At 45.7% G+C, this 24,387-nt stretch overlaps 1 protein-coding gene across 1 annotated transcript in view; it reads right to left on the minus strand.

The window, feature by feature from the left end:
* TBL1X (transducin beta like 1 X-linked) overlaps positions 1 to 24,387 on the minus strand; it is a 259,944-nt gene that overhangs the window by 197,585 nt on the left and 37,972 nt on the right. Inside the window, 1 exon segment of the mRNA XM_033201595.1 lies at positions 24,041 to 24,104. The gene's annotated coding sequence lies outside the window, so the exon portion shown is untranslated.

Consider the following 24,387-nt stretch of genomic DNA (forward strand, 5'->3'; position numbering starts at 1 on the left):
TGTTCTTGTTTTTGTTCTCTCTCTCCCTCACTGTCTGTCTGTCTGTCTGTCTCTCTCTCTCTCTCCCCCCATGCCCATCTCTCTCTCACACACATACTCAACACACATACACACATGCACAGACATTCTCACACACACTCCTTCATCTTGAACTATAGGCGCAGCTGCACCCATGAGTCTTATTTCTGACACAGGAAGAAACAGGGCTAGAAACAAAAATGAGGCAGGAACGTTCCCAGACACAAGAATACCACTAGATGCTTCAGCACTCAAGTCTTTCAGGCCAAAAGAGGAAAACCACATCGAAGGTATCTAACACTCCTAATACTAGTATTAGGGATTTTTTTTAACACAAAATCTCTTTGGGAAAAAATTATTTTCTCTGCACAATAATAAAGAGAGGAAAGTGCCTGTCCAAAAATGTAATTCACATAAACATTTAAATGCTGGCCAAGTTGGTATTGTTTTATGTGTCACAGATGCTTAAATACCAAGGCACATTTATATGACAGCTGAAGTGAGTTATTTCCTCCTGCTCATAATCAGTTCTTAAACAGTACAGAATCAAAGGCAAAACAACACTCAGGAGACTACGTAATTTTTCCATTCAAATTTGGATAATTTCTTTTCTTTTCTTTTTTTTTTTTTTGAGACGGAGTCTGGCTCTGTCGCCCAGGCTGGAGTGCAGTGGCCGGATCTCAGCTCACTGCAAGCTCCGCCTCCCAGGTTTACGCCATTCTCCTGCCTCAGCCTCCCGAGTAGCTGGGACTATAGGCGCCCGCCACCTCGCCCGGCTAGATTTTTGTATTTTTTAGTAGAGACAGGGTTTCACCGTGTTAGCCAGGATGGTCTCGATCTCCTGACCTTGTGATCCGCCCGTCTCGGCCTCCCAAAGTGCTGGGATTACAGGCTTGAGCCACCGCGCCCGGCCTGGATAATTTCTTTTAAAAAGCAAATCTCTATCATGTAAATCTCAGCAAAAATGTCTCCTTATTAAGCAATATAGACCATTTGGATACTCCAGGGAAGGTCTAATAACATCTTAGTATGTGGCTCCCAGTGTTCCTGCGGTATTTGCTATTACAAGTTAGAGTTATGTGTTCACTTCTCTTATGGAGAAATTTGTCCAAAAACCTAGGAATGTGAGATCAAAAAATAAAAATAAAAGCATACAGTCTATTCAGCTATTAGGTATACTACTTTAAATATTCAAAACAAGTAAGTGTGACTCTGACCTCAAGTCTAATGGGAATTTGGAAGGAGAACAAAAATAGCCGTCCTCTTAAGACTGCCTACAGGGGACCTATGGTGTTCCGGGTTTCCATGGAAGGTGTGTGGAAAGAGGAAATTTCTCACTGAGGGAAATCAAGAATCCCAATAAATCCCACTGTCTTGTCTGTAATTGACTCCCATCTCTCCAGCTCCTGGACCACACCCTGGTCCAAGGAGCCATCATCCCTCTGGAATATTCTAATGGGCTCCAATAGCCAACCCACTTCCCTTGCCAACTCCCTCCAAGGCCAGGTGATTGTTGGAGCCCAGGAGTTCAAGACCAGTCTGAGTAACATACCAAGACCTCATCTCCACCAAAAATACAAAATTAGCTGGGCATGGTGGTATGTGCCTGTAGTCCAAGCTACTTGATAGACTGAGGCAGGAGGATCGCTTGAGCCCAGGAGATCAAGGCTACAGTGAGTCATGATCGTGCCACTGCACTCTAGCCTGGGGGACAGAGTGAAACCTCGTCTCAAAACAAAAGGAAAAAAAAAAAGGTTTAGAAAGCACACATCAAAGAACTGAAAGCAGGATCTTAAGGAAATATTTGCACAGGAAAGTTTGTAGCAGCATTATTCACAGCAGTACAAAGCTGGAAGCAACCCAGGTATCCATCTACAGTTATAGGAATAAAGTGACCTATCCATACGATAGAACAGCACTCAGCCTTAAAAACGAAAGACATTCTGACACATGCTACCACCATGTGGACGAACCTGGAGGACACTACGCTGAGTGAAATAAGCCGGTCACAAAATGACACACAGTGTAGGATTCCACTTATCTGAGGTCCCAGAGCTGTGAAGCACACAGAAACAGAAAGGTGGTGGGTGCTAGGGGCTGGGAATGGGGAAATGAGCGGGCAGTTACGTATGGAGTTTCAGGACTACGAGACAAAAGGAGTTCTGGAGGTTGGCTGCGCAAGAGTGTGAATGTGCTTGCTGTTACTGAACTGTACACTTGAAAATGGTTAAAACAGGCTGCGCACAGTGGCTCACCCCTGTAATCCCAGCACTTTGGGAGGCCAAGGCGGGCGGATCGCCTGAGGTCAGGAGTTTGAGACCAGCCTGGCCAACATGGTGAAACCCCGTCTCTACTAAGAATACAAAAATTAGCTGGGTGTGGTGGCACGTGCCTGTAATCCCAGCTACTCAGGAGGCTGAGGCAGGAGAATTGCTTGAACCTGGGAGGTGGAGGTTGCAGTGAGTCAAGATCGTGCCACTGCACTCCAGCCTGAGCAAGAGTGAGACTTTGTCTAAAAAAAAAAAGTTTAAAATGACAAAATTTATATTACATGTATTTTACCAATAGAAAGAAAAGAAAAAAGCACTATTCAACAAATCATGTTTTTGATATTTTTGACAATTGCACTTTTAATCCCTTCCTTTGTGATTCTACTTTTATTTTAGAATGTGATTCTGAGACCTCTGCGGCTTCACTTGATGACTACAGAGGGCCACGCGTACAGACAGAAAGGTTAAGGACACCGGTGTAAGGCAAGGGGGCCCATAAAGGCACACGCCCTTTAGTTTCAGGTACAAGGATTTGTGCTTACTTCCCCTCAAGGGTGGGGCTGGCGGCGCCTCGCTAAAGTCTCTGTCCCCACACTGTGCTGAGCCAGTGGTGTTTTGAGAGAGTCTTGAGCATCAAGATAAAGGAGGCACCAGAGTAGAGAAAGACAGGACCCTGCCAAGTGTGGGTGACATGGCCCAGTGTGGCCTGGGGTGGTGACATGACTCACTGTGAGTGACGTGGCCTCGTACGGTCCAGTGTGGGTGACCTGGCCCAGTGTGGCCTGGGGTGGGTGACTTGGCCCACTGTGGCCCGGTGTGGGTAATGCTGCCCAGGGAAAGGGGGACCCCAGGTCACAGCACCAGTCGCTGTTGCTCGAAAGGCAGGGACAGAGGGGCTGGGCAGACTCTGGGGGTTCCCAGTTCCGAGTTCCCAGGTGCCCTGGGAAGAGGGCTTCTTTCAAGTGGGGGCAGAGGCCAGACGGCACGCAGTGAAGGGTGAAAGGTGACAGCTGAAAGGAGTGGAGTCTTTCTTTGAAGACTGATGACGAGGGAGAAAAGTCAAAGCAGGGCAATCAGCTACTAGACTTGGGGTTTGGTTTTTTTTTTTAACTTAATGCTTTGTTTGTGTTTTTAGCGCTAAAGACAAGTGGAGAGTGTGTAGAGAATGAAGAATAGAAGACAGAGGTGAGAGAGACTTTCTTCCCATAAACAGCCTACAGTTTTTACTAAATCCCAAACACAAGAACTCTTGCTGACCTCACAAATTAAACCCACGTTGTCAACACGTTCAGAAAACCTTGTGCACAGATGGAAACTTTCAGATGGTCTTTTCCTTTCCCATGGGGACATGTCAACAGAGCCGCTGGGGATGGAGAGCCTGGTAACAGCCTCCATTCAAAGGTGGGAGCCTGAGAAAGTGAGTTCGACTGAGGCAGGAGGGACAAGGCATTTCTGCTGCAGAGAAGTGGGGACAATGAACTGCACTACAACTGCTTCTCCTTAGAGCCGGCTTTCCTTCACTAATTAACGAAGAACTCTAGAGCATCCACACAAGAAGAGAAATCACACAGTCCCAACCCTGCTGGTGTTTACATAGTTATAATGAGAAACACACAGGGCTGGAATCCAGCACACCGAGTTCTGGGGTGTGGGATACGTGAGCACCGGCCCTGTTCTCCTCCGCCAGTGCTCAGCCCTGGTCTTCAGAGAACTCCCACCTGCTACGGTCAGCCTTCCCCAAGCCAAGGGGCCTGCAGGTTTTGCTTCTGGAACCAGCCCACTGGGATCATCTGCGAGCCCTCACCCTTCCTTCTCACTCAGGGACCAGACAGTCTCATGGGCTAACCTGCTCTATCCAAGACATCTCCCCATATGCAGCTACTGAAATACATATTTAGGCTGGGTGCTGTGGCTCAACACCTGTAATCCTAGCACTTTGGGAGGCCAAGGTGGAAGCATTGCTTGAGACCAAGAGTTTGAGACCAGCCTGGGCAACATGGTGAGACTCCATCTCTACAAAAGTTAAACAATTAGCTGGGCAAGGTAGCTCACGCCTGTGGCCCCAGCTACTTGGGAGGCTGAAGTAGGAGGATCACTTGAGCCCAAGATGTCAAGGCTGCAGTGAGCCGTGATTGCGACCCTGCACTTCAGCCTGGGCGACAAAGCGCGACAAAAGAAGAAAGACAAAAATATATATTTAAAAGGAATAAAATTTAAAATTCATTTCCTCTGTTGCATGAGCCACATTTCAGGTGCTTCACAGCCAGACATGGCTACCAGACTATACAGAAAGTTCCACTGGGCATGTCATCCTTTTCAGTCTGCTCTGACTTAACCAATGAAAGCTTTGGTTTTCAGGGTTTTTGGCTGCTTGCTTTTGGTAGTTCAAACTATAACTGACCCTTGAACAACATGGATTTTTTTCAATAAATACAATCGGCCGTCCTTATGGGCAGGTTCTGCATTCACAACCAAATTCAGATGGAAAATACAGTATCTGGGGATGCAAAACCCACAGACACAGAGGGCTGACTTTTCCTATCAGCAGGTTTTGTAGAGTGGACTGCAGGATTTGAGTGTGCACACATTTGGGTATCCGCAGGAGGTCCTGGAACCAAATCGCCAAGGATACCAAGCAATGACTGTAATGAGTTCAATAAGTTCTTAAACAGAAAGCCTTGACTCAAATACACTAAATGAGGCTACTCTGATTCTAGGCAGGGGTCAGGGGAGGAGGGAGGTCGGCCCTGGCCAGCAGTCTCCCCACCCCCAAGCACGTACTCTCTGCTCCCCAATGTACAATCTGAAAGCCTGGGTCAGTTCTGCATCCACCGGACCCACCACCTCCGGCTTTCCCTGCTCCCTTAGAACACCAAGACCTTCACATTAGTCATCTCTAGGCAAAAACTTTTAAGAGAAATCATCTTCCTTTCTGCTTCCAAAGGTTCCACGTTTACGACCTTCCCATCTGTTCTGCTCCTTCCCAAGCTAAACTCTCAAAATTTCCCTCCTGCAAAAAACGTCCCCTCCCCTCATTCTTTATCTTATCTCTTGAACTTCATTTTTGTTCCTTAGAAACAGGGTCTCCCTCTGCTCACCCAGGCTGGTGCACAGTGGCACAACTGCAGCTCACTGCATCCTCCAACTCCTGGGGTCAAGTAATCCTCCCACCTCAGCCTCCCGAGTAGCTGGGATTACAGGTGCGTGCTACCATGTCCAGCTAATTTTTGTATTTTTTGTAAAAACAGGGCCTCTCTATGCTGCTGCTACCCAGGCTGGTCTCCGACTCCTGGGCTCGAGCAATCCTCCTAACTTGGCCTCCCAAAGCGCTGGGATTACAGGCATGAGCCACCATGTCCGGCCCTCTAGAACCTGTTTAACTCAACCACAAGTCTCCCCTAGTATAAAAAAATTCTTCCCCCACACCAGCTTCCCTGTCAAGTGCTGTTCTACGTCTCCCCTTATCTGCAAGGAGGACCACTCCAAGGAGAGGTGTATCCCCAATACCACCATCTTTTTAGCCACTATCCCATTTATTCCATCTTCAGCCAGCTGCAGATGCACTGCCCCTACCCTGGAAGCCAGCGTGGATACTATGGCCTCTATGTGCCAAGGACACCTCTGCAGCCCTGATAACTCTAGGTCTCCTCTCACCTCTCTTGTCAATCTCTGCTCACTCTTCAGGATCTCTCAGGGGCACACTCTTCCAAGAACTCCTCCTCCCATCTCCCTGGCCTCTAGCCCCAGGCCATCTCATCAGCTCTCAGCCCCATTTCAAATTCCTATCTCCAGAGCTCCCTTTTTACACCTCTGCCTTGTTCTCCAACTAGACCACAGTCCCTGGGGGCAGGGGGGTCAAAGATCTGTGCTACTTATTCTGGTAGAGGAGGGTGCTTGGTAAACAGCCGCTAAATCCAGCACCGAAGTTCTACAGTGTAAGTGTGATTTGCCTCCTTTGGGTTTTCCATGCACATATTCCAGTTTGTGGCTACATAAAAGGAAGGTGCGGGGAGAGGAATATTTAGAGCAGCAAGTAATGGAAACCAGGGGCAGATGAAATCGTTCAATGGTGAAGGAAGATTACAGTAATCAGCCCCACCCACAACTCCGACTGCCAGAACACTCATTGAAGAACACCTTCCTGTAAGCTCTGCTCCTACCAAGAAATACTCCAGGCCAAGGAGATCAAAGGGCCACATGCCCATCTCCTCAAAGTTATTTTTAGATCTTGTCAGAGTAGGACAGGAGAAATGAGAGATTTCCCACTCCACAATTATTCTGGCAGCTTTTAAAGTAGGTTAGCATGAAAATCATCTGGGCTGTCACGGCTGCTTTGAATTCTAGCTATTTTTATCCCCGTTCCTCCAACACCCCTCTCCTTGCCACTCCCCCCAGCAGAGTACATGCCTGCAGCTGAATGCCTGGAGAAGTCAAGAAAGAAAACGCGGAGAGGCAACCAAGGAAGCCGCTTCCCAAAGACACACAGCCACTGTAAAAAGATCCTGCCTGCCTACTTCATGTCTCAAAAAGCAAACATGTTGAGAGAAGAAATTTTGAAATGAGAGTGGTCTCTAAATTACAAATGGGATACAGCCCAAGTCTTTGGTTACTTCCTCAGAAATGTTTTTCTCCTAGAAACTATGCTGTAAAAAATAGGGTCAAATTCCCAACTAGCCTAGAAAGGCTTTTTAAAGCCCACGACATAAATGAAATGTGCATTTGCCATGAAAAATATACAAGTAGGCCGGGCCCAGTGGCTTACACCTGTAATCCAAGCACTTTGGGACAATGCAGTGGGAGGATCACCGAGCCCAGGAGTTCGAGGCTGCAGTGAACTATGATTGCACCACCGTACTCCAGCCTAGGCACCAGAGCAAGACTCTGTCTCTAAAAAAATTAAAATGAAATTAAAAAATATATGTGTGTGTATATATATATGTAGTATACCATATGGTGGCAACTGTACATTGTGGCATTCCGTGTCTCAACCATAATGTTACTGAGGGGAATGTGTTCCATGTACCATGGACAAGACAGAAACCACGTGGCATCGCCTTCATGTGTTATCTCCCTAGCCCAGGCTCAAGGAGACACAACCATCTAAAACAGTGAATGCAAAAGCAGGAAATGGGTCAGTACCCTTCATATGTATGCTAAGCTGGCATTGCACAGAAGACACTAGAATGTAGCTAAGCACCAGGGGAGCAGAAGGCTGTCCATGTAAAATCCCAGCTCCACCACCTCCTACCTATGGGCCCTGCCTTACATGTCAGCACGGACAGTCTGCGCATGTGGCCACCACTCTGGTTCTATGGTAACGGGTAAGGAGGGTCTTCAGGCTAAGTGGCTCTCAGAAGCTAACACCAATTCCCAAAAGATTGTCACCAAGAATCCCAATTTCTGGGTGACTGAGGAGGATGCAGAAAAAGGCCATGAACAAAGGTAATCTTTCAGATGACCCAGGCTCCTCTCTTCTCATGCCCTGCACAGAGGTGACCCACACCTCCCTCATTTCATGCAACAGTCCCTTGGCTCTGTCTTTGGTCACAGCTGTACAGGACAAAGCCAGCAACAATCCCTTCTAATCCTGAGGCATAAATAACTGACGAGGTTTAATGTATTACCTCTCCCAGGATTACTGGCACTTTAACTGGGAAGAGACTTCACATCAAGTAAATGACTCTCGAATTGTAAAATACCAGGCTTCTGCAAGCAAGGCGAGATGAGAATAGGGTGGAAATGAAGAAGGCATCAGGACAGGTGAAAGGCCAAGTCACACCACCGAGGTGGTACGTGCCTTCAAGCACTCATAACTACATGCTAGTTCTGGCAGAGGACCAGAGAGCAAATATCTTAGGCTTCCCTAGACAGACAGTGTCTGTTGCCATGGTTGCAACACCGCTTGTAGTGAAAAAGCAACCATAGAAAATATGTCCATGAATGGGCATGGCAGAGCTCCAGTAAAACTTTATCTGAATGTCACACCATTTCCATGTATCAACAAGGTACTGTTTTGTTTTGTTTTGTTTTGTTTTTTTGAGACAGGATCTGGCTCTGTTGCCCAGGCTGGAGTGCAGCGGCACGAACATGGCTCACTGCAGCCTCGAACTCCTGGGCTCAAGCAATCCTCCTGCATAGCTGGGGCTACAGGAGCACTGCCACCATGCCTGGTCTGGTCTGGTCTGGTCTATTCTATTCTATTCTCTTCTTAGAGAAAGGTCTTGCTATGTTGCCTAGGCTGGTCTTGAACTCCTTGGGCTCAAGTAATCCTCCCTCTTCGGCCTCCCAAAGTGTTGGGATTACAGGCATGAGCCACCATTCCCAGTCTCTTTCCTCTTTAAACATGTAAAACTATCTTCAGCTCGTGGCTTCTACCCACAGAACCATCCACTCATGCACTCCCCAACGCACTTTACGGCAGAATCCTGACTGAAGAGTGCTATGAATTATTGGAGAAACCCTTCTGGCATTTAGAGAAACACCAGGGTGCCCTGAAAAGCACATGGCTTTAAAATCACACTGGCCCACCTGCCACCATTCAGCATGCAGATCTGCAGTTCAGTTTGGGGACCTGGCGCTTGTCACTGCCCTGGCCTTAGTTTCCCAAGTTGTAAAATGGGAAGAGTCTTTCTAGTGATGTGGATTTGCTATGCTAGCTCGAATGCACATATGGCACTGCCCTGCAGAAGGCAGATTCCTGAAAAAGGTCCCTGCTATAATACTGATTCTTTCTGTCTTTATCTCCCCTTGGGGCTGGGTTACATCTCTGTCTGGGCCTCAGAGGTCAGGGTTTGGTGTCTGTTTGGGGATCTGACCACAGCACTGAGAACGCACAGGTGCATGGGAAGGAATCCATAGTTCAAAGAGCAGAGGGTCAAAGGCAGGGCAGGCTACTCGGGTTTCCTCAAAGAACACACACAGATATCGGCCTTACCCTCTTGGCAGGTCCAGCTCTCAAACCTGCAAGAAACTCGTTCCTGCAGGCTCTTCCTCTCGCCTTTCCTGGCCTTGTCTCTGGCCCTATCTCTACTCTGTCATTACCCACCCTGGGTGGTTCCTTCCTACCACGTTTCTTCTGCTGTCCCAGAGACTGTGTAGTACTCAGTTTATAACAAAGATGTTTTACAATTCCTACTTTGTTCTGTAACAAAATAGCAAGACAGATGTTTAGATAACATGTCTCAGGACCCAAAACCCTGATGGTTTTTAACTTCATGTGCAATTTCAGTAATCCCTTTCTTATTTGAACTAAGCACCAGGCCAATTCTACAAAGCTCACAGCAAAATTGCTGAATATCAGGAAAGATGAAATGACCTCCTCAATGTCGTAAGCTTTTTTGAAAAACACTTTTCACCAGAAGCATGTTTTTCATTTTGCTACATCATGCTTTATGAAGGGGACAGTCATTCCAAAGATTTAAAACGATGGGCTTCCAATCATTTCCAAGCAAGAGTCATTGGAGGGCAACACAAAGACTGGTTACCCAATTGCACCAAGTGTGTTGTCAATTTCCCTTGCATTCTCCCTAAATGCTCCTAAAGGAAATCACCTATGTCAGTTTCATCAGCAATGATAAAGAGGACTTGAGGTATCAAATATTTCCCCACCCTGAATAGTGAGATGGATGCTTTAGGAGCTGACGCTTGGCCAGTGTGCCTGTGGCTCTCTCTTTATCTCTATCCATGCTGGCCCTTGAGAAAGGCTGCATTTTCGCTTATCTTCCCTCTGGTATGTGTACTCCCCTCTTCTAAAGGGCTGGAACACATTCAGCTCAGCCACTTATCTCTTGCTTTCTCTCTTTTGTTTTATTTTGGAGAAGGAAGTGGGCAAAGGCAGCGGGGAAGAGAAAAGAAAAATACAAAAGAGATGACACCGCCCCACTTCCTCTGATATCAACCATGGTTTCACTGCTTGTTATGGACCCTTGGTTCCTAATTGTGGCAATGTGGAGATAACAGGCAGGGACACATTTTCTGGAACCAGTCAATCTGAAACTGCTATCTCCACAATGACACTGACACTATGTCTGTGCACATGAACCAGCTGTGACCACACTAGATTACAGGAAGTATTTTGAGGACATGTACAAAAACAGTGGTCCTAAACCCTTTTCTGACAGGTTTATTGAGATATAAACCACATGCCATACAATGCACCCATTTCTAGTACAACTCAACAACTTTTAGTACCTGCAGAGTTGTGCAGCCACCATCAGCACAATCAATTTCAAGAATTTCCATTAACCCTGTACCCTTTAGCAGTGACAACCTCTTATCCGCCTAAAGCCCCAGTCATAGGCAACCACTCATCTACTTTCTGTCTCCACACACAGATTAAACCTTTTTCATTTAGCCCAAATGCCTCTATAAATGTTGGACAGGTTCCTTGGCATCAACGACACTCACAAATAAGTTCCCAGTCTTCTCATATCTTCATTGTGCAAGGCAGTAAACGAGCCTGGCTTCAGTTTCTACAAGTCACACAGGCTTCTGCAATTTCACTCCGTGCCTCACTTACAAAAAGAGCTTCCCAATTCCCAGACCAAAGGCAACTGTGCTGAATTCTTGACCAGTGCATGTCCAGATTCCTGGACAGGGATGTTCGATGATGTGGCTCCGCTACTGAGGTCAAGGGCTGCCACCTCCTCCTCCATACTCAGAGTTACAGAACTCTGGGGTGTTCACCATTTCCAATCTCATCACCTTCTCAGCAAGAGGTGGGAAAGAAAAATCATTCTGCCACATCCTGTGCTGATGATGTTTGGTTCGTGTCTATTATGAGTTTACATTTTGATTCTCCTAGTAAGGCGACTAACTGGCAAACAGGCCAAGCAGATTAGAAGAAGGAATTCCAAAGGGAGGTCTTTATGGGGTTAATTAACATAAACACAAGATGATCATCACTTGAGGGAGAAAGTTGTTTTAACCAGTTTACAAAATAAGGACTATAGGAACTTAGTAAGTAAGAGGAGCCAAGGCAAAGGATTTCAGGTTGCAGGAAAGTGGGTGTTGTTTCCCCCCTCTATCAGTCTGCCTGGAGCTTGAAAGGGAAATGATTTGCTTCATTTCAGCATCAAAAACAAAAGGGGCACACCCCATACGCACATGAGCAGTACACACATCTCATTTTAACTCCCGATAACATCTGCCTTCCTGGGGGCTGTCACCAACGCTCCCACCTCGGCCTCCAAGATGAAGTCAAGGAGCTCCTCGCCAGGTTGTTAGCCCTGGCTCGCTATGAGCTCTTCTGCTCAGTCCTCCACTTCATTATAAACTCTTCTGCTCAATCTATGTTCTGTTGACATTTGGAAATATATTACTGACTCTCATCTTTAACATGCAATTCACAAATGAGTACAAGCAAAAAAGGTGCAATTCAAGTAAGGGCTCCAAGACTAGGTAACTGTGTTGCACCAACGGGGATTTCCCGGGTTTTCCTGCTCTATGATCCTGTGAGATGCCACTTCCCTTGGGGAAAGCCAGTAAAGGACACAGTACTGGGATCTGACAGCACTGTGTTTGCAATGCAGTGTGAGTCTGTAATTAATCAAAAGAAATCATTTAAAACAAATGTTAAAAATCGAACACAGTCTCTGTTACTGGGGAATCCTCCTGGGGCTTTGCAGAACAAAACATGGCAACCCAAGGGGCACACATGAACCCTAGAAAGGTCAATAAAAACTAATTGCAACAAACACAGGCAAGGAACCCGAAAAGCCTCTCTATAACTAGCAAGGAAACAAAGGCCTTCTATTGGATTGAGACTAAATCTCCTGCAAATTAAAAAAAATGTCACAGTGTCATGTGGGGTTTTTTTGTTTCGGGTTTGAGGGGGTTTTGTTGTTGTTGTTGCTGTTGTTGTCGTTACCAGGTAACTGGCCTCTGGTCCTCCTACACACAAACAAGCAAGTGAACTACAGTGTAGCCTAACTTGAACACTACTGACACTCTGGGGCCAGGTAACCCTGTTATGGGGGCTGCTCTGTGCACTGTAGGATGCTTAGCAGCATCTTTGGTGACATAGTTTGGATGTCTGTCATTTCCAAATCTCACGCTGAAATGTTGTGGGGTAATCCTCACTGCTGGAGGTGGGGCCTTGGTGGGAGGTATTTGGTTCATGGAGGAACCATGGCTTGGTGCCCTCCCCCTGGTACTGAATGAGTTCCCTCAGTTCATGCAAGAGCTGGTTGTTTAAAAGAGCCTAGCCCTTCCTCTGTCTCTTGCTCCCTTCTCTTGCCATGTGAGACACCTGCTCTCCTTTGCCTTCTGCTATGAGCAAAAGCTCCGAGGCCTCCCAAGAAACCAAGCAGATGCTGGCACTGTGCTTGTACAGCCTGTAGAACTGTGTGCCAAATAAACCTCTAAATTACCCAGTCTCAGGTATTCCTTTACAGCAACAGAAAACTAATATACCTGGTTTCTATTCACTGGACGCCAGTAACACTCCCTCCCCAAGTTGTGACAACCCAAAATGTCTCCAGACTTTGCCAAATGTCCCCTAGGTGCAGATCACCCCCAGGTGAGAAACACTAGTCCAGGGAACAAACATCTGTTGAATCGAACTGGCAAAAACAACAGAAGTCTCAAATTTACTGGGTACCTCCTACATGCCAGGCAGCCTTCCATGTGGATTCCAAGTGGACGAATTCAGTGAATCCTCCCAAGGATCTGAGAAGCAGGTGCTTTTAGGACGTGCAAGGAGGTAACTAAGGCAGAAAGAGGTTAACTTGACCCAGTCAGGAAGCAGATCCCTTCAAACCTTCTGCACCCCTCACTGGAGTGCACCATCAGGCCACCTAGTGAGGGGAATTTCTGCTTCACTATACTCGTCAGTAGACTCTAAGTTCAATGAAAACTCAAGCAACAACCTGGGTTAGTTAATATGACTTGCTACCTTGTCCAGTCTAACAAAACCCAAAGCGTTGACTCCTTTTAACTTAAAAATAAAAAAGCAGAGAGGTCATCATAGGAATTAATGAGGCATCTTCCTGCACATGTAGCATGCTTTGTTCGTTTCCTCAACTGTGCTGAGACTCTGGGGACTTCCTCCAGGGGCCTTCATTTGTATTCAAAATGCACAGTCCCAAGGCTTGGTTCTCGGAATAAGCAAAGCAAAGGAGCCGCACAAGGTCCTGGAAACACATGAACAGGTACCCTGTAGTTGTAGGCTCAAGGGAAAAGTGAAGACCACGCTGGTTTTTCGAATAAAGGGGGCTAGGAAGCAGTCTAGTCGCTTGAACAGAAACTCCAACCTGACACGGAACTCAATCTTTTCCCTGAAAGACTCACGGGAGAGGTACTAGGTGTCTGTGTTTCAAAAGACACTGGCTGGGTGCGGTGGCTCATGCCTGTAATCCCAGCACTTTGGGAGGCTGAGGCAGGAGGATCACCTGAGGTCAGGAGCTGGAGACCAGCTTGGCCAACATGGTGAAACCCCATCTCTACTAAAACTACAAAAACTTTGCCAGGCGTGGTGGCGCATGCCTGTAGTCCCAGCTACTAGGGACACTGAGGCAGGAGAAACACTTGAACCCGGGAGGCGAAGGTTGCAGTGAGCCAAGATGGCACCACTGTATTCCAGCCTGGGCAACAGACTCCATCTCCAAAAAAAAAAAACCACTTACACAGAGAAAGCCTGAAAGCCCACAAGAGCAATTCGTAAAAGGAACCCTGACATAACAAATACGGTGATCAGTCCAAAGACATTAGCAACCAGATAGTTAAGCTCAGGGGGTGCGCTACGTGTCACAAACTCGAAAGCTACATTGGTCATGAGTAACACAAATGCAGGTGCTAACACAGACAGCTGGTGGGCATTTCAAACTTTCTCTTCATATCTATGATGAAGTCATGGATACCCAAAACAGTGAGCTTCCATTTAGAAAAAGGAACCCCCTGGCACACATCAATGATTTCACTGGCATCAAGATAAATGTTAAGGCCAGGTGTGGTGGCTCACGCCTGTAATCCAAGGTGGCTCATGTCTGTAGTCCCAACACTTTGGGAGGCTGAGGCAGGAGGATCACTTGAGACCAGGAGTTAAAGAGAAGCCTGGTCAACATAGGGAGACCCCATCACTACAAAAAGATTTTAAAAACTAGCTGGGCGAGGTGGCATGTATCTGTAATCCCAACTACTTGGGAGGCTGAGGTGGGAGAATCACTTGAGCCCCACAGGTTGAGGCTGCAGTGACCTGAGATCGTGCCACTGCACACCAGCCCAGGCAACAGAGCAAGACCCTGTCAAAAAAAAAAAAAACCAACCAGATAAATGTTAAGAAGTGGACAACCTGCCCTCATTTGCTTCCCAAATGTCTATTTCATCTCAAAAGCATCCGTAAGTTTTGGCCTTTCAAATAGTCTTCATTATTAAACTTGGACCAAAACTTTAATTGCCAATGTCATTTCCAAAGTATAATGTTGCAAACAATTTCACTACACAACTCACTGAGAATTGAGAAGTACCAACTGTAATTGTGAGCTGGAAAATGATTAAAATGTGTACAAAACGGTCAGAAATAAAACGTTATTTAACGTATGTTTGGAAGACAAATGCCAATCCATCCTCCCAGGGTAGAAATTTTAAAATCACCTATTTGGAATCATAGAATACTGGTGTCTTATCTTCCCCCACAGCACATCCCACAGGGGTTAAGGTTGTCTTTCTAATAAACCCTAATTAACTTGCGTCTCAGGTGGTCACATGGCTTCCACTTCTTGTCATCAGGTGAGATGATACTGCAGGAGCCACATCTGAGGAGAGAACATTTCAACCCACAAGCCAGGCAAGCATTTCCTAAAACACATTCTGGATTAGAGAGATTAAATTTCCTGCATGCCAGTGGGTCAAATGTGCAGAGGAGAAAAGAATGAAAGACCATCATATCACCATCCTGAGCCCTCTTGCTTTCACAGTTTCTCTGTCTTAACTCCAGTGAGTACTGACTCAGCACTTCTCAGTTCCATGGAAGGACTTCACTTATCAAATCCAATGCTTGGCCTTTTTTCTGTAAAGGGCCAGAGAGTAAATATTTTCTACTTTGTGGGCCACACGATCCCTGTACTTACAACAAATATATACTCAACTTGGCTGCTGTGGCAAGAAAGTAGTGATGTTAGTCACGGCTGTCCAAAGAGACAGTACCAATATGGTTTGTTCGTGTGTGTGTGCATGGATGGATGGACGGACAGACAGATGGACAGATTCTAAGGAACTGGCTCACACAATTGTGGAGGCTGGCAAGTCCAAACTTTCCAGAGCAGGCCAGAGACCCAGGGAAGCGCAGATGTCACAGTCTCAAATCCAAAGGCAGGATACTGGTAGAATTCCCTCTCTTTGGCGGACCTCAGTCTTTTTCTTAATGCCTTCAACTGATTGGATGAAGTCCATCCACATTATGGAGGTCATCTGCCTTACTCAAAGTCTACTGATGTGTTTCATCTAAAAAATACCTTCACAACAACATTCCCAAGTACCTGACCAAATATCTGAAAACTGTGGCCTGGCCAAGTTGACAGATGAAGTTAACCATCACAGCAGTCAGACAACCCATGAATGAATGGGCGTGGTTGTGTGCCAAGTCTGGACACGGCCCCGTCGGCCACAGTCTGCTGGTGCCTGTTGTAATCCATCCTTCACACAGATGCCAGTTGTGTCTTTCTAAAGCACCTTTTCAAAGGTTTTTAATGATTTCCAGGACCTAAGGTAAAAGCTCCCTCCTCCCCACCCAACTTCTTGGATTAGTCCAGTGTCCAAGGAGTTCCACACACACAAGCTCTGCACTAACTGCAATCCAAATCCCACTTACCCCAGGATACAATTTCTCCACTCCAGTCAAATCTGTCTACCCTACAGTCCAGGGTTTCTTACCTGTGGCACTGTAGACATGTAGGGCTAGATAATTTGGGGCCTGTCCTGGGCATGTAGGATGCCCAGCAGCACCCCTGGCCTCTACCCACCCAATGTCAGTAGCACCCCCACCCCGTCAGCTGTGATAACCAAACTCTCTAGATGTTGCCAAAGGTGAAACAGGAGAATATTGGGGTGTGGTGATTATACCGCAATTAAAGCTAGAGGGAACGTTGTCAGTTCCTGGGCCTTCATTTGCTGACACAGAAGTGAGGGTGTAGCTCTCTAGAAGCAACTCACAGTGTCCATACCATTAATAACACAACTTACAGCAAGGACAGCACTTTCCCGCCCTCCACACACACAGCAACAGTATAGTCAACACAGCCTCACAGCATGCAGGGCCATCTCTGGTAACTCAGAAAATGCACGCCATAACGGTGACAGCAAAAAATCATCCACTAAAAGCAATTCTAGGCCAGGCACAGTGGCTTATACCTGTAAACCCAGCACCTTGAAAGGCCGAGGTGGGCCAACTGCATGAGCCCAGGAGTTCGAGACCAGCCTGGGCAACATGGTAAAACCCCATCTCTACAAAAAATACAAAAATTAGACAGGTCTAGTGGCGTGTGCCTGTAGTCCCAGCTACTCGGGAGGCTGAGGCAAGAGGATCACTTGAGCCCAAGAGATCAAGGCTCCAGTGAGCCATGATCACGTAACTACACTCCAGCCTGGGTGACAGAGTGAGACCCCGTCTCAAAAAAAAAAAAAGCGATCCTATACATATCAAATAATGCCATCTGGGGTCTTGTACTACCCATGTGTCTGACTTCATCCAAGGGTTCTTTTAGGCAATCCACTAGAGTTTTTTTTTTTTTTTTTCTTAAGAAAAAAAAAAAAAACAGGATACATGTGCAGAACGTGCAGGTTAGTTACATAGTGTATGTGTGTCATGGTGGTTTGCTGCACCTATTGACCCGTCCTCTAAGTTCCCTCCCCTCAACCCCACTCCCAACAGGCCCTGGTGTGTGTTGCTCCCCTCTCTGTGTCCATGTGTTCTCAATGTTCAACTCCCACTTATAAGTGAGAACGTGTGGTGTTTGGTTTTCTATTCCTGTGCTAGTTTGCTGAGGATGATGGCTTCCTGCTTCATCCACGTCCCTGCAATGGACATGGTCTCATTCCTTTTTATGGCTGCATAGTATTCCATGGTGTACATGTGCCACATTTTCTTTATCCAATCTATCAGTGATGGGCATTTGGGTTGGTTCCACGTCTTTGCTATTGTAAATAGTGCTATAAGAAACATACACGTGCATGCATCTTTATAGTAGAATGATTTATATTCCTTTGGGTATATACCCAGTAATGGGATTGCTGGGTCAAATGGTATTTCTGGTTCTAGATCCTTGAGGAATCGCCATACTGTCTTCCACAACGGGTGAACTAATTTACGTTCCCACCAACAGTGTAAAAGTGTTCTTACTTCCCCACAGCCTCGCCAGCATCTATTGTTTCCTGACTTTTCAATCATCGCCATTCTGACTGGCGTGAGATGGTTTTCTCTCACTCTGTAGGTTGCTTGTTCACTCTGATGATTTCTTTTGCTGTGCAGAAGCTCTTTAGTTGAATTAGATCCCATTTGTCAATTTTGGCTTTTGCTGCAATTGCTTTTGGTGTTTTAGTCATGAAGTCTTTGCCCAGGCCTATGTCATAAATAGTATTGCTTAGGTTATCTTCCAGGGTTTTTATGGTTTTGGGCTTTACATTTAAGTCTTTAATCTATCTTGAGTTAATTTTTGTATAAGCTGTAAGGAAGGGGTCCAGTTTCAGTTTTCAGCATATGGCTAGCCAGTTTTCCCAGCAACATTTACTGAATAAGGAGATCCTTTCCCTATTGCTTGTTTTTGGCAGATTTGTCGAAGATCAGATGGGTTGCAGATGTGTGGTGTTATTTCTGAGGTCTCTGTTCTGGTCCACTGGTCTATATGCCTGTTTTGGTACCCGTACCATGCTGTTTTGGTTACTGTAACCTTGTAGTAGTTTGAAGTCAGGTAGCGTGATGCCTCCAGCTTTGTTCTTTTTGCTTAGGATTGTCTTGGCTACAAGGGGTCTTCTTTGATTCCATATGAAATTTAAAACAGTTTTTCTAATTCTGTGAAGAATGTCAGTGGTAGTTTGATGGGAACAGCACTGAATCTATAAATTACTTTGGGCAATATGGCTCTTTTCATTATATTGATTCTTCCTATCCATGAGATGGAATGTTTTTCCATTTGTTTGAGTCCTCTCTTATTTCCTTGAGCAGTGATTTGTAGTTCTCCTTGAAGAGGTCCTTCACATCCCTTGTTACTTGTATACCTAGGTATTTTATTCTCTTTGTAGCAATTGTGAATGGGAGTTCACTCATGATTTGGCTCTATGCTTGCCTACTGTTGGTGTAAAGGAATGCTTGTGATTTTTGCACACTGATTTTGTATGCTGAGACTTCACTGAAGTTGCTTGTCAGTTCAACAAGTTTTGGGGCTGAGATGATAGGGTTTTCTAAACACAAAATCATGTCGTATGCAAACAAGAGATAACTTGACTTCCTCTCTTCCTATTTAAATACCCTTTATTTCTTTCTGTTGCCTGATTGTCCTGGCCAGAACTTCCAATACTATGTGGAATAGGAGTGGTGACATAGGGCATCCTTGTTTTGTACCAGTTTTCAAAGGGATGCTTCCAGCTTTCGCCCATTCAGTATGACATTGGCTGTGTCTCTTCCAGGTTTTGGTATTGGGATGATGCTGGCTTCATAAAATGAGTTAGGGAGGAGTCCCTCCTTTTCAAATGTTTGGAATAGTTTCTGAAGGAATGGTACCAGCTCCTCTGTATTTCTGGTAGAATTCAGCTGTGAATCCATTTGGTCCTGGGCCTTTTTTGGTTGGTAGGCTATTAATCACTGCCTCAATTTCAGAGCTTATTGGTCTATTCAGGGAATCAACTTCTTCCTGGTTTAGTCTTGGTAGGGTGTATGCGTGCAGAAATTTATTCATTTCTTCTAGATTTTCTAGTTTATTTGCATAGAGGTGTTTATAGTATTCTCTGATGGTAGTTTGTATTTCTGTGGGGTCAGTGGTAATATCCCCTTTATCATTTTTTATTGTGTCTATTTGATTCCTCTTATTAGTCTAGCTAGCGGTCTATCTATTTTGTTAATTTTTTCAAAAAACCAGCTCCTGGATTTGTTGGTTTTTTGGAGGGTTTTTTAATGTCTCTATCTCCTTCAATTCTTCTCTGATCTTAGTTATTTCTTACCTTCCGCTAGCTTTTGGATTAGTTTGCTCTTACCTATCTAGCTCTTTTAATTGTGATGTTAGGGTGTTGATTTGAGATCTTTCTAGCTTTCTGATGTGGGCATTTGGTGCTATAAATTTCCCTCTTAACACTGCTTTAGCTGTGTCCCAGAAATTCTGGTACATTGTCTCTTTGTTCTCATTGGTTTCAAAGAACTACTAGATTTCTGCCTTAATTTCATTATTTACCCAGGAGTCATTCAGGAACAGGTTGTTCAATTTCCATGAAATTATGTGGTTTTGAATGAGTTTCTTAATCCTGAGTTCTACTGTGATTGCACTGTGGTCTGAAAGACTGCCTGTCATGATTTCAGTTCTTTTGCATTTGCTGAGGAGTGTTTTATTTCCAACTGTGTGGTTGATTTTAGAATAAGTGCCATGTGGCACCAAGAAGAATGTATATTCTGCTGATTTGGGGTACAGAATTCTGTAGACTTCTACTAAGTCCACTTAATCCAGAGCTGAGTTCAAGTCCTGAATATCCTTGTTAATTTTCTGTCTCATTGATCTAATACTGACAGTGGGGTGTTAAAGCCTCCCCCTATTATTGTGTGGGAGTCTAAGTCTCTTTGCAGGTCTCTAAGAACTTATTTTATGAATCTGCGTGCTCCTGTATTGGGTACATATATGTATTTAGAATAGTTAGTTCTTCTTGTTGAATTGTTCCCTTTACCATTATGTAAATGCCCTTCTTTGTCTGTTTTTATTTTTATTGCTTTAAACTCTGTTTTGTCAGAGACTAGGATTGCAACCCCTGCTTTTTTTTTTTTTTTCTTTTTTCTTTTTTTTTTTTTGCTTTCCATTTGCTTGGTAAATTTCCCTCCATCCCTTTATTTTGAGCCTGTGTGTGTCTTTGCATGTAAGATGGGTCTCCTGAATACACGATACCAATGGGTCTTCACTCCTTATCCAATTTGCCAGTCTGTCTTTTAATGGGGCATTTAGTCCATTTACATTTAAGGTTAATATTGTTATGTGTGAATTTGATCCTGTCATAATGATGTTATTTGGTTATTCTGTACACTAGTTGATGCAGTTTCTTTGTAGTGTCATTGGTCTTTATATTTTCGTGTGTTTTTGCAGTGGCTAGTACCGGTTTTTCCTTACTATATTTAGTGCTACTTTCAGGAGATATTGCAGGGCAGGCCTGGTGGTAACGAAATCGCTCAGCATTTGCTTGTCTGGAAAGGATTTTATTTCTCCTTCGCTTACGAAGCTTAATTTGGCTGGATATAAAATTCTGGGATGAAAATTCTTTTCTTTAAGAATGTTGAATATTGGCCCCCAATCTCTTCTGGCTTGTAGAGTTTCTGCTGAGAAGTCCATTGTTAGTCTGATGGGCTTCCCTTTGTAGGTCATGAGCTAGCCTTTCTCGCTCTGGCTGCCCTTAGTTTTTCCTTCATTTTGACCCTGGAGAATCTGATGATTATGTGTCTTGGGGTTGATCGTCTCATAGAGTATCTTAATGGTGTTCTCAGTATTTCCTGAATTTGCAGGTTGGCCTGTCTTGGTACTTTGGGGAAGTTCTCCTGGATAATATCCTTAAGTGTGTTTTTCAGCTTGTTTCCATTCTCCCCATCTCCTTCTGGTACTCCACTCAATCGTGGGTTCGGTCTTTTTATGAGGTTCCGTATTTCTTGGAGGCTTTGTTCCTTCTTGTTTCTCGATTCTTGTCTGCATGTCTTATTTCAGTAAGGCGGTCTTCAGACTCTGATATCCTTCCTACCGCTTGGTCGATTCAGCTGTTGATACTTGTTTGTGCTTCACGATGCTTGTATATGCTTCACGAAGTTCTCGTGCTGGTTTTCAGCTCCACCAGGTTGCTTATGTTCCTCTCTAAACTGGTTATTCTAGTTAGCAATTCCTCTAACCTTTCATCGAGGTTCTTAGCTTCTTTGCATTGGGTTAGAACATGCTCCTTTACCTCACTGTAGTTTTTTTATAACCCTTCTTCTGAAGCCTATTTCTGTCAGTTCGTCCATCTGATCCTCCGTCCAGTTCCGTGCCCTTGATGGAGAGATGTTGCAATCATTTGGAGGAGAAGAGGCACTCTGGTCTTTTGGGTTTTCAACATTTTTTCATTGATTCTTTCTCATCTTCGTGAGTTTGTCTAGTTTCAGTCTTTGAGGCTACTACCCTTGCATGAGATTTTTGTGGGGACCTTTTATTTTATTGTTGTTGTTGATGCTGTTGTCACTTTCTGCTTGCTTTTCTTTCAATAGTCTAGTCCCTCTTCTGTAAGGCTGCTACAGTTTGCTGGTGGTTCACCTTCAGTCCTTATTCATCTGATTTGCTCCCGTGCCTGGAGATGTCATTCAAGGATGCTGGAGGGCAGCAAAGATGCGTGGGTGCCTACTCCTTCTTCTGGGACCTCTGACCTCAAGGGGCACCAACCTGATGCCAGCAGGATCGCTCCTGCACAGGGTACCTGACAAGCCCTGTTGAAGGGTCTCACCCAGTTAGGTGGCAAAGGGAGCAGGACCAGTTTCATGGAGTACTCTGCCCCTTGGTGGAGAGGGTGTGTTTTGCTTGGGGGAAACCCACTCGTCTGGGCTGGCAGATTCCTTGGAACTACCAGGAGGAAAAGCTAAGTCTGCTGGTCAGCAGAGACTGCGGCCACCCCTCCCCTACGGGCTGAGGCCCAGGAGATCCGAATTCTGTCCCTCAGCCTTTGGCTGGAGTTATTGGAGATCCTGCAGGGAAGCCCCCCCGACCCCAACTAAGGAAGGATGGGTAGTGATTGGGCCTGAAGAGGCACTCTGGCCGCAGACTGCCACAGTCGGTGTGTTGGGCTGTGGGGACAAGTCTTGGGGCCAAGTTGTCCAGCCTCCCTGGCTCTAGGAGGGAAAAAGCGTAGCCTGTGGCTATAGAAATGGGTGCCACTCCTCCCCCCGTCCAGGGAGCTTAGCATATTAGGCAGTTGCCAGTGCCAGTGCTGCCTGCTACCACTCCCCACAGGAGCTCAAAGGGCTTAGACAATAGGCAGCTGCAGCCGGTACTGGTCACCCCTCCCCAAGGAGTTCCGTAAACTTAAGCAGATTCCAGCTGAGAGGCTGTAAGAATCTGCATGTTCCGGGGTTGGGATGCTAGGTCCCGGTGGCATGGGTTCACGAGTGGGATCTTCCAATCCATGGGTCTCACAGTTCCCTGAGCTGGTAGTGTGCTCACTCACTGCCTGCCTCGGCTGGGGTGAGGAGGTTCCCCTTCCCCGTGTGGCTCTCAGGTGGGCCGCCACACCACACTGTTACTCCTTCTCTCTGTGGGTCACGCCAGCCTTCTAGTCAGTTTTGATGAGAGAACCTGGATACCTTGGTTGCTGGTGAAGGATTCACACGCTTATTAAGGGTTTTTCTGATGGGAGCCTCTGAACACCGTGGCTTCTAGTTGACCATCTTGGCCCCGTCCTCCATAAAATGTTTTCAAATTCACTGATTTGAGTCCTGGAGGCTTGGAAGTCCAAGATCAATCAGCCTACATATGGTGATGACCTTCATGAGTTCTGCAGGCTGAGAAGTTCACGATTAAGGCACCAGCAGGATTGATTATTTGGTGAGGGATGTTCTCTGCTTCCTTCCAACATGGCACCTTGTCGCTGTATCATCCAGAGGGCAAAGGGGAGGAACACTGTGTCTTCACATAGCAGAAAGTGGAAGGGCAAGAGACTAGAAATCTTCCTTCTTTCAAAAAAGCTTTAGGCCTTGAACAGCAGAGATGAAAGAAAGAAAAATGGTCCCTGCCTTCTAGGAACTTACTATGTGTTCACATCCACAAAGCCATTGGAGAGAGTAGTCTATTAGGGACATGGGTTTGGAGCAAGACAGAAATGAATGTGAACCCCAGCTCTGCTCCCTGCCAGCTGGTAAGTAACCCGTGTTTCTGGAGGGGAGGTTCTACGTGTATGGGAAGAAAGGTGAGAAGCTCCGCAGCCTGCACTCAAGACTAGCATCATAAGCAAAGCTGGGCGGGAGGACAGAAACACCAGCTGCCTGCACAGGCACTAAGCAGAGAAGATGAGATGGATACATAATGGGTGGCCCCGTGATAGACAGCTTAAACTGGAGGAGGCATTTGACTGAGCAGCCAGTGAGGAAGCAGGGCTGGTCTTGAGCAAGGTAAGTGTGTAACTGTGAAGGAGACCCACCTGTCTATCAATGGTCTAGGTCCACAAGAAAATGTCAAAAGAAAACAGGTGAAGTTACATTTAATAATACGTTCTATTTTACTCCATGTATCCAAGTGATCATATCAACATGTAAACCGTATTACATTATCCATAAGATATCTTGCACTTTTTCTTTTTGAAATAAGTCTTTGAAATCCAGTGTGTATTTTATACTTCTACAAGGCATCTCAATCTAGACTGGCCACATTTAAAGCACTCCACAGCCACATGTGGCCCATGGCTACCATACTGGAAATTGCAAAGCTACATGGCAACAAAATAATCCAAGGAACTCCCAGAGGAGGCTGTAGGCTATGGGAGAAGGGGCGGAGGGCGGAGAGGAGAAAATCTCACAGGAAAGAATTTCCAACAGGGCAAGAAGAGGGAAGTATAATTTGCTGTACCTTTCACGGTGGGCCTGGTGCTCTGCGAGGCATCTGATATGATTTCCTCCACCCTCACGGAAATCTGGAAGAAACAGTAAAATAGCAGCAGTGTCACATACCTGACAAGAGCCTAATAGTACATCAATAATAAAGTCAGTATTATCCCATTTTGTTGTGCTAAAAACAAGGCATGATGAGGTTAACAAACTTGCAGGCGGCAAGACTTGGCCCAGGGCATTCCAAAGCTCAAGGTCCCTTCCTTTTCACCAGGGAGACCTCAGAGTCCACCATCACAGTAGCCTTTGGCATTAGCTCCCTGAACTGCAACAGTAGAGAACGCAGCCCCCAGGGGTCATCACAGATCA

This window comes from Trachypithecus francoisi, unplaced genomic scaffold (genome assembly GCF_009764315.1).
Source record: "Trachypithecus francoisi isolate TF-2019V2 unplaced genomic scaffold, Tfra_2.0 Lachesis_group6, whole genome shotgun sequence".
Taxonomy (NCBI): domain Eukaryota; kingdom Metazoa; phylum Chordata; class Mammalia; order Primates; family Cercopithecidae; genus Trachypithecus; species Trachypithecus francoisi.